The sequence below is a fragment of the Malaclemys terrapin genome, chromosome 7 (genome assembly GCF_027887155.1).
Source record: "Malaclemys terrapin pileata isolate rMalTer1 chromosome 7, rMalTer1.hap1, whole genome shotgun sequence".
Lineage (NCBI taxonomy): Eukaryota > Metazoa > Chordata > Testudines > Emydidae > Malaclemys > Malaclemys terrapin.
Window position 1 is genome coordinate 98,673,446 of NC_071511.1, and position 11,234 is coordinate 98,684,679.

The 11,234-nt window shown below is 48.1% G+C and overlaps 1 long non-coding RNA gene across 1 annotated transcript; it reads right to left on the bottom strand.

The window, feature by feature from the left end:
* Positions 1–5,664: 5,664 nt before the first annotated feature.
* Positions 5,665–10,159, bottom strand: LOC128840826 (uncharacterized). Its single transcript, XR_008445713.1, has 3 exons — positions 9,971–10,159; positions 6,556–6,683; positions 5,665–6,070 (listed from the first exon to the last, which is right to left on the bottom strand). It is a non-coding gene; the product is annotated as an uncharacterized LOC128840826 (long non-coding RNA).
* Positions 10,160–11,234: the final 1,075 nt, after the last annotated feature.

Here is an 11,234-nt window from a genome sequence, read left to right on the forward strand (position 1 = left end):
CCCTCAAGGATTGAGCTCACAACCCTGGGTTTAGCAGCCCAATGCTCAAACCACTGAGCTATCCCTCCCCCCTTAAAATAGTCTTGTGGGTTGGTAGAAAGGGTGGATTCTCAATATACCTCCTCTGAATGTTGTTATTCAGTTCAGAACATTATTTTATCTGTACCACTGTGTGGAGTAGACTGAGGATTAGAAAGAGTCAAGAATTTGCTGACAAAGGTTTTTTTTTCACCTTCTTTTTAAATCAAAAAGTGGTGATTGAAACTGATTTTTTCCCCTCAGGAAAGGGTCAGTTTCAAACAAGAAGGTTTCTCATGTCCAGGATGGAATTTCTGGTTAAAAAAATAACAAATCAAACCAGAGAGAGTGACTCCTACCCCAGGATAGTCTGGGGATGAGGGCAGTAACCTGGGATATGGAAGACCTAATTGAGCTAGAACAGGGACTTGAACTAGCTCTTCTACTGCCCACGTAAGTACCCTCACCAGCAGGCTATTGGCTATTTTGAGGTGGACACTTTCACCCAACCCCCCCTCTCCCTCTTCCATCCAAAAAAGCACATCAGTTTCATCCTGTTGTAGAACAGAATTTTTTAAATGTTTGTGGTAGGGAAAGCCATTTCCCACCTAGTTTTATTGTGTCTCATTTCATCTGTCTCACTTTTAAGTGTGGTTACAAGAGACCCCTTTTAGGGTTACCGTATTTCCCAAAGGGAAAACTGGACAGCAGGCGGGGCTGGCCCAAGCCCCTCCCACCAGCCACTTGCAGTCCCAGCCCGGCCCCCACAGGGCTGGCCCCAGCTGCCCGCCCAAGCCCTGCCAGCCCCCTACTCAAGGCTGTCGCTCGAACCATGCCAGCCCCCCCACTCCACAGCATTCCTCTGCACCGCACCCCACTTTTTTGATAAAAGTGGACATTTGTCCCATTTGCTCTTGCCAACTGATCTGGCTGGCAAGAGCAAATGGGACAAATGCCCACTTTTGCCAAAAAAGTTGGGATGGCCGGGACAGGGCTTAAAAAAGGGACTGTCCTGGCCAAAATGGGACGTATGGTCACACTACCCCTTGTTGCTGTCTTGTGAACTGATCAGAGTGATTCTATTAGAGACTGTACCTTTGAATTGCAATGTAATCTTGGGTAAGACCTGCACTCTGTGTCTCAGTTGTAAAATGGTATGAAAATGCTCGCCAACCTTTTCACAGCACTAAAGATCTATGTAAATATGCTAAAGCAAGGCACAGTATCATTATGGATTATATGTTATTATTGTTTGTGGGGTTTTTTTTTAGAATGGGCTGGTAGCACAATGCATCACCTTCTCATTTGTTAGAATACTGTATTTTTAAAAAAGATGGGCTAAACCCTCAGATTTTTACCAACCCCAAACTTTGGAGATGTTGGAATTGGATTCAGCTTGGCATCCAAACTTTACAGCAGCCCCCCATCTTCAGAACCAAACCCTTGAATCTGAACAACTTAAAACTTAACAGCTCAGCTCCGACTCTCATTTGTTATATATTCAGCTGAGTCAAAGCATCCCCATTACCCATGAAACCTTGGCATCACCAATAAGAAAAATATGTTCTATAAAGTATCTCAGCTACAATTTACAATTATTGAGGTTTGAAATATATTATCCACAGATGTTTGTATAGAATAGGAATTGCAAGGATACTTAACAATTTAGGTGTTATCTTAGTCTAAGTCATTGTCTTCAGTTTATGTTTTAATCAAAGTAAATAAAAGTTGATTACTGCAATAGTTATAAACAACCAAAATGCCATAAATACAAAAGCCCAGTGAAAAATTATTGTTAATACAACCTCCCAAACCATAAACTTTACAGTGCAGACTGTAGTGCTGGTAATTTAGAATTGATTTGAGACACAAAACTTTTCTTAAAGTTTGTTACTTCTAAAACTGCTCTATAGCATCTAATAAAGGTACAGTGTACATTCTGTTTTTTCTTACTAAAGTGAAAAGATGGATGAGTTGTTCTTTATTTGCAAATTGATTTCAGTAACCTCTAAGGTATTCCATGCTTATGTTTTGGACACATTATTCATCATGCTTCTATTTTGGAGAAGTTATTTTGAATCAGTTAGCATGCTCTCTTGTTTCATTGTAGTCTTCTATCACATTTTTATATCAATTTTACATAATTACATCAATCACTGCTGTTCAAAAGCTAGAAAATAGAAATATTACCCTACAAATAGTATATCTCCTTTTGTCTATTTATATTCAGTCCTCTATTTTTCTCTTCATTGCCTTATTAAATAAAGAAAATTAATTTATTCAATGAATCATGTACATAAGTAGAGAAAACATGCATGAGTTTCTTGAAATGCACCAACAAATTACATATTATCCATCAATAATTTTATTCACTGATGTGGAATATGAAATAGAGAGTTGGCAACTTTCCATGAATTTAATCAAATGTTCTTTTTATACTTAAAATTTTAAAGCTTAAATAAGAAAAAAAGGTCAATCAGAAATTCCAATCAGATTCCCCACCATGTCAAATCTATAGCAAAGATTTTAGACATCTCATATAATGGAGTTCTTTTTTTGCTTTATCACCTAATAGGCTGTCCTCTTCTGTATTGGTTGTTGCTTGATATGGTGATAAATTTGCTTCTAAAAACCTTCTGGCATCTTCAAGGTTATGAAAAATGTGTGTTTTATTCCTTACAAAACTACACTTTATCTGGTTATAAATTTGCCACATCAGCCTTAATACAGCCTTATTACTTTCTTCTGCTCTTCAAAAAGTTACAATCAGAGTTTACATCAGTTGTTTCAGAGACTGTGAAATAATTCTTAATCAATAAACTACAGCACTTAGTACAAATTTCCACTTTAAAAAAGGAGCAAAGGCACTTGACATATAATCAAAGCCATACAGCAAGGTTCTATGCAAAAAAACATTGCTTGAGAAGTGTGAGGAAAATAACTTCTTACTGAAATAAGAATATTAATGTAGAGCAAAAATTCCTGTAACCCTTGGCTTGTCTACAAGGGCAAATTGACCCAAACAGCTATTGCAAAATTGCGTGGGCACTCCATTTCAGAATAAAAGTAACTTTTCCCAGAATAATTAGTGCACTTTGAGAGCACACAAATTATTCTGGGAAAAAGTAATTTGTATTCAGGAATAGAATATCTACATGCAACACATTGAGAACTATTCCGAACAGCAATTCAGAATAGCTTACTCCATGGAATCCTTTCTGTTCCACCCCAAGGCATTCAGAGCTACATGGCTGCTGCTGAAGTGCATGGGCTGTAGATGTCATGGTTTTAATCAGTGGCTCACTCATTTGTAGCCCCTGCCCCACCCCAACTCCACTACAGCATGTGAAGTATTGCTCCATAGCAGGTGGACATTACAGAGCCACACATCATGTGCTGTCCATGTTGTGTGTTCACTGAGAAACTGGAAAAATAGTACTAGGTGAGTTACAGGTAAGAATATTGTTACCCTTTTTGACCCAAGCAGCTAGTCAAAATTCGGGGCTCTGGTGATGTTCCAGGTAGGAGTAGAAACTGGACAACGGAGTCTCGTGTTTTCCTTGATGAAACCTTGTTTATTTATAAGGAATGTACAAGGAGGGACCAAAACCAAAAAGTGCAGTTTCTTAGCTTACAGCCCCAAGCTTTGTTCAGCCTGCACTCCTGACTCACACCTCTCTCTAGGCTTCTCCTGGGTCACACCATGCGTACAGGCTGCAGGTTGGCTCTCTTACTCTGGTCCTGAGTCTTCCTTGTTCTGTGCCCCCACACCTCACCCCTCAGCAAAACCCACTCACCACTCATTCAGTCCAAAACTCTTGGGTCAGTTCACAACCCCTTTTATCATAAGTGAGGGGCTTGTGATTAACTTATCCAGACAGTTATCTCAGAGAGTCTTGTGATTGATGCAGTCACTAGTACCTCAGTATAACAATATTAAATTCTTGTGAATATCAAAAAAGCCAGACAAGCTACATTTAACACATAGAAAAGGTCAGTATCGTAATATATCAACAAACATTTTCTGAGAGCCAAATTATGCCATGAGCAACAATCAATAAAAACTGAGATACAGGAGAGAAAATTTAAGTATAAGTAGAATCAGATAAGATCCAGAGGACTAGAACAAGAAGGCATATGTTACAGCAGTCTCAATTTCAGAGTGGTTGTCCAGCAGTCTCCTGGCAAATTTCACATAAATAGTGGAGCAGAGCAACCGCATTCCTTTCTAGAAACCTGATTTTACATGTTCACTATGGGCTTGATCCTGTCCTACTGAAGTCAATAGGAGTTTTGTCATTTACTTCAATGGGAGTAGGACCAGATCCTAAGTCCCCAGTGCACATTAGGCAGCTAAAAGCAACAGAGGGTCCTGTGGCACCTTTGAGACTAACAGAAGTACTGGGAGCATAAGCTTTCGTGGGTAAGAACCTCACTTCTTCAGATGCAAGTAATGGAAATCTCCAGAGGCAGGTATAAATCAGTGTGGAGATAACGAGGTTAGTTCAATCAGGGAGGGTGAGGTGCTCTGCTAGCAGTTGAGGTGTGAACACCAAGGGAGGAGAAACTGTTTCTGTAGTTGGATAGCCATTCACAGTCAACTGCTAGCAGAGCACCTCACCCTCCCTGATTGAACTAACCTCGTTATCTCCACACTGATTTATACCTGCCTCTGGAGATTTCCATTACTTGCATCTGAAGAAGTGAGGTTCTTACCCACGAAAGCTTATGCTCCCAGTACTTCTGTTAGTCTCAAAGGTGCCACAGGACCCTCTGTTGCTTTTTACAGATTCAGACTAACACAGCTACCCCTCTGATATTAGGCAGCTAGGATGTAGTGCATTAAGCATGGAGCTGGTAGTCAAAAGACCATGATTATCAGTTATCCCATCTGTAAAACGGATAATGTTTACCTACCTCTTTATAGCACATTAAGGTCTGCAAATATAGAAAAGCCATTGAAGTACTAAGCTGCATTATAAATAAGTTTGTAGATCTCATTCTCATCCCCTTTCATATGCCGCAAAATCACTACATGACTATCATCTGCACAGAAGGGATCCAGGAGTGGACTAGAACATTGCAAGTTAGGATAAATGTCCTTTAGCAGGGCCACTGTATGTGATGACATCTCTGTGGCTTCTACCCACACCATGTCTGACGGCCAACTTCTGCTTTCATTAACGCCAAAATTAACTCATTTTCATGGGCCAGATCTTCAGCTCTTGTAACTTGTTGTAGCTCCACTGAAACCAATGAAACTAAGCTGATTTATACCAGGTGAGAACCTAAACTATTGGCTTCTTTGGATTTACACTAGTGTAACTGAGGGCCAAATTGGACCTTATGAATTAGCCTGAACATGTTTTTTAAAGAGTGAAATGAACACAGTGGTGTCTCCAAAGTGCACTGTTTGCTGAACACAATCTCTAAGATTAACAACCACTCTTATCTTAGACTCATAGACTTTAAGGTCAGAAGGGACCATTATGATCTTCTAGTCTGACCTCCTGCACAACGCAGGCCACAGAATCTCACCCACCCATTCCTGTAACAAACCCCTGACCTATGTCTGAGCTATTGAAGTCCTCAACTTGTGGTTTAAAAACTTCAAGGTGCAGAGAATCCTCCAGCAAATGACCCATGCCCCATGCTGCAGAAGAAGGTGAAAAACGCCCAGGGCCTTTTTATGAAAGAAACAAACAAGCAACATTAATAATGGTAAGAGGCTCATCTTCCCAAATAGGAACAAGAAAGTGTTACCTTTATGTCAGGTTTTACTATCACTGAAACCATCTTGATGAAGGAGGTGGAGCAAGGTAAAACTGACTCAAGAAAGGCCTTTGGGTGTATTTACCCCCACTGCAATTAAAAAAAGGGAGGAGGGGTAGTACTTGCCAAGAAGAGGTCCTATCCAGGGCTCCTTGGGATGCAATGACTCAGCATATCTAGTAGACACCCTCCACCAGCAAATCTGCTATGGAGCCACAGGTGCAAGTTAAAGATATCTCCCTCTGAGAGAAAGTGGTGGTTCAAATATCATAACTGGAACCTGGGAAGATAAATAAGTTGCCACTCGTTCATTTCTTCCCACTAAACCTCAGGATTCAGCTAATGCTTATCTGGATATGCAAAATACAAGCTGTTTGGCTGTGATTCCCTAGAATGTAATCTGATGACTCTTAATATCAACAAACTTTAAATCCACACGTCTATCTTAAAAGACATAATATATAATATAACATACTTATAAAGATATATAATTTAACAATGTCATGCTAGCTGTTCAGTGCTTAATTTAATGCATCTATTTAATAGAGCCTTTCTTTGAACAATCCTAAATATTAGCATGTAACAGCAGGATTGGGGAAGCATAGCAATAGTATCATCTGAGGCTTTAATATAAATACGTACCATCAGTCAGTCTGCCTCTAAGCGAGAAGTTTAGCCATCACTTAAAAATGAGCTTTACAAAACTCATGAAGGCTTTTTTCAAGGTTCACTACTCACTGAGTTTCCTTCAAATTTTTCACTTACCTTAATGCCTTGTTACTCCTTTTTGACCCAAGCAGTTAGCCAGTATTTTGGGGTCTTGTGGGCAGGGCCGGCTTTAGGAAGTGCGGGGCCCAATTCGAACAGTTTCGACGGGGCCCCAGCAGGGATGACTAAAAAAAAAGCCACTTAAAAAGAATCCTTTCATTTCTTCCATGTATTATTTACTTTCCATGACTGTATAAATAATAACAAAATTATATATTACATACATTACGTCATATATTAATTAGCTGATTTTCACTTTCATATTAGGAAAATAATTCATGTTTTGATAGTTGTACAACTGATTTTCTTCAATAATGTTTATTTTATTAAAATTTATAAAATATTTCCTTATTAATATAAAACTGTGCCCTCCTCCCCCCCCCCACAGTGCCTCCCGGCCCACGGAAACAAACCCTGCTTTCCCAGCGCCGCCCCCCCAAAACAGCTGTGGGCCGAAAAGGAAGGTTTGAGGAGGGGGGTGACATAGGGTGACCAGATCACAGCAGTAAAATAGGACCCAACCCCTCCCCGCTCGGCCCCACCATCACATCCCTCTTCACCCCCTAGCCTCCCGCTGGCTTGCTGTGTCCCTCCTAGTCAGTCCCCCACCCACCACTTGCCTCCTTTCACCTTCTCCCTCCCCTGCCAGAAACCCCCATGCCCGCCCCTAGAACCCCTGCTGGCTCACTGCTTGCCTCTTTGCCCACCCGCCGCTTGCCCACCCGCTCACAGCTTGCCCCCCCCAAGTATAAAGCCTCATTCAAAGACCCAGGGGTCACTATATTACTGCACACAGCAGTCAATCAGTGCAGTTGTAGATAAATCTCTGCATTATGCATTTTTGTATAACTTTTATATGATTTTGTATTGAACCTTGGTAATGTTATAGCTGGCCCCTAAGGTAGTATAATTAAGGTAAAAGAAAAATGTCTCTTTGCTAGAAGTAGAATAAGATCTTCCCCCCACTTTGTAATCAATTGACCTGTTGAATGAATGAGGTGTGAATGAGGAAGGTGTGGAAGGCAGGCACTTCCAGACAGCTGCAACCCTTGGAGAGGGGCTGGGAGCCAGCCAAGGAGAGCTTTGCCCAGGGCTGAGTGGGACAGAGTTTGGGTGCAGGCTCCGGGCTGGGGCACGCTGTTGGGTGCAGGATGGGTGGAGGGGTGCAGGCTCTGTGAGGGAGTGCGGAGGGGTGGGTGCAGGCTCTGGGACAGAGTTTGGGGGCCGGAGAGGGAGTGGTGGGTGCTGGGGGGGAGGGGACTGCCATCACATGTGGCTTCCTTCCTTCCCTGCTGCCCCTCACCATAGCCTCGGTGGGGGATGGGGCTGCCCCTTGCCCAGTATTTGCAGGAGTGGTGGCTGGGGGGAAACCCAGTCAAACTCTGGTTTTACTCTTTCATTGGGTCACTTTAACCCCTTACAAACCCCTTCCCGCCTCTCTCACCCCCCTTTTCTACTGGGCTTGTTTGATCTTTTTGGTGGAGCCAGATGAAAACCACAAACCCCAGCGAGAGCAACAGGCTGGAAGACTAGACTGAACCCACCATCCACCCAGCCTAGTCCATCCCAGAGCCCAGGACTGAGGGCAAATGTCCCCCCACCCCAGGGCCACCTGCTTCCACTCCTGGCCTCTCCCAGCGCCGCCAGCGATTCTGTGTGGCTGCATCGGGTGGGATTTCAACGGGACCCTCCCCCCCCCCGCTAAATTCACCCCTGTTTTGCGACCACTCTGCACCAAGAGCACCTTCCTTCCCTACCCTAGAGCTGCTGGATGGCTAGAAAGCTGAGCGGGCGTTTGATTGATCCGGAATATTATTGTGCCCCCCCCCAAAACTTAATGTCCACACAGCTTTGGGGGGGGGGGGATATTCTTCCCCTCCAAAGCCGGTCTATTTTATTGTTGCAGGGCAAATGAAGGAGCCAGAGTTTAATGGAAATATTCAGCCCCTACAGTGGTCTTGCAGCAGGGGAAGCAGAGTTGATGGAAAGGGAACTGGTGTGGATAGGAGCCCCCCGTCCCCCTCCTTTGCAAAATAATTTGGGGAGGGGAATCAGATCACTCCGTGCCTCAGTTTCCCCTCTCTTGGGGGAGAAGGGAGAGATAAAAGTCTCAGCCTGACGTGTTGCAGACCTTTCACATTCTCCCCTCTTGATGTATTTGATTTCCTCCTCCAAACCTCCCTCTCTCTCTCACCTGGAATTCACAGCACTAAGTACTGGCTCGGGGCTTTCTTCCTGGGTTACATGATCCCGAGTTTAGTTTTGAAACAGACACAGGCAGGCACAAATTCACCCTCAAACAGCAACACCACCGAAAACCACAAAACCAACCCAATATTACACTAGGGTTACCATATTCTGTGCCTCCAAATGGAGGACACTCCACGGCCCCCGGCCCCGCCCCCAGCCCCGCCCATACCCCCGCCCCAACCCCGCCCCCTCCCCAAAGTCTCCGCCCCCTCCCCTGCTTCCCGCGAACATTTGATTCGCGGGAAGCCTGAAGCAGGTAAGGGGGGTGTGGGGGGGAGGAGGCGCGGCCCAGGCTGGCCCCCCGGCGGCTCCAGCCTGGGTCGGCTCGGGCCCTGGGGTGCCGGCCCCGGCCGACCACCCCCGGCCCGCCCAGCACTGCCGGCCCCCGGCGGCCCGGCGCACCCCCGGGCTCCCCGCGGGCCCGCCGGCCCGGCTCCCCACGGGCCCGGCTCCCCGGCTCCCCGCGGGCCCGGCTCCCCGTGGGCCCGCCGGCCCGGCTCCCCGCGGGCCCGGCTCCCCGCCGGACCGGCTCCCCGCGGGCCCGGCTGACCGGCTCCCCGCCGGCCCGGCTCCCCGGCTCCCCGCCGGCCCGGCTCCCCGCGGGCCCAGCTCCCCGGCTCCCCGCCGACCCGGCTCCCCGCGGGCCCGGCTCCCCGCCGGCCCGGCTCCCCGGCTCCCCGCCGGCCCGGCTCCCCGCGGGCCCGGCTCCCCGGCTCCCCGCCGACCCGGCTCCCCGCGGGCCCGGCTCCCCGCCGGCCCGGCTCCCCGCGGGCCCGGCTGACCGGCTCCCCGCCGGCCCGGCTGACCGGCTCCCCGCCGGCCCGGCTCCCCGCCGGCCCGGCTGACCGGCTCCCCGCCGGCCCGGCTGACCGGCTCCCAGCCCGGACCCCGGCCCGGCACCGCGCTCCCGGCTCCCCGTCCGGCCCCGTGCCCAGCACTGCGCCCCTAGTTCCCGGCCCGGCACCATGCCACCGGCCCCGCACCGCCGGCCCCGGCCGAGCACCACCCAGCCCTCCCGATTTTCCCGGACATGCCCGGCTTTGGGGGATTTCCCCCCGGACGAGGATTTGAGCCCCCAAAAGCCGGACATTTCCGGGAAAATCCGGACGTATGGTAACCCTATATTACACACCTAGGGGGAATCACAGGGTCAAACACTCACCGACCGAAGCCCCAGCAGCTGCTAAGGTGAGTGAGGTCCACTGCAGAGATTCCTGTCTCCCACCGGACCGGAAGCCCCCTCGGTGTCTCCTCCAGGTGAGTGCTGGGGGGAGGGGAGGGGAAGGCTGCAAAGCACATGTGCCTTCTCCCCCTCCCCCCTCCTGACCTGCAACAGCTGCTGCTGCCTCTGCCTCAGCTCCCCCTGCCCCCGCGTCTGCTGTTTCCGGGAGAGCCATGGAACTTTGCTTCAGGCAGGGACACTGCCCGATCTGCACGGGGCCCTCTTAGGGGCGGGGCCCAATTCAGGGGAATCGGTGGAATCGGCCTAAAGGTGGCCCTGCTCAGTTGGATCCCACCAGAACCAGCATCGTTACAGGCCGCCCCGGTCGTCGGCAGTATTTTGGGGGCGAGACTTTCCACCGCTTTTGTCGGGGGTGGCATTTAGGGGGCGGGAACTTCCGCCGCCTAGGGCGGCAAAAAAGCTGGCGGCGCTCCTGGGTGAGGAGCAGGAGATGAGCGCACGGGGCAGCTGAAAAGGGATGAGCCGGAGTGAAGCTTGAAACACAAATGCAGGGGCCAAGAATCCCAATTCATCCATCCCGGACAGAGGGAGTCAAATACTCGCTGATGGACAATTGGTTCAGATTCTGGGACTGGTTCCTTGTGCAGCAAGTGAAGTTAACTGCACCTCAGAGCCGTGACAGAGCACTGTATAACCAGTGTCTAGTGACTCTCACCCTGGGCTCTCCCCAGTATAGACTCTTGTTCACACTAGTCGAATGATGTTCAAATGCTGAGAAGGAGCAGGGAAGAGGCACAAAAATGACTTGTGGCCTGGCCAGCACACCTTCGAGCAGGCAACCCGAGGGGCTGCAGCTAGTCAGCTTGACTAAGCAGTTCCGAGCTCTGTCATTAAGGTCTATAGTCACCTAGCAGGAGGAGGTAGCTGCATTTCAGGTTTTTGCTCTAGCAGACAAAGGTGTAAGGAGAGCTGGCAAAGCTGATGTTAGAAACATTGACACTGGAAATCCATGTAAGTGTAGAAGAGTGACGGAACCAATCGTGCGGGGACGTGGGAATTCACTCTCACCTGGCCTCTGGGGATGGAGGCAGCACGTGGCTGGCACTTCTCGCTCCTGCCGTACGAGGGGCAGGTGCTGCTACCGACTGCTCCCCCTAACCCCCGCCCTGCTGCGCTCTGGGGATGCTGCCCTGCTGTGGAGCTCTCAGGTGTCTTGAACTGGAATTTGTTTGGAGAGAAACTG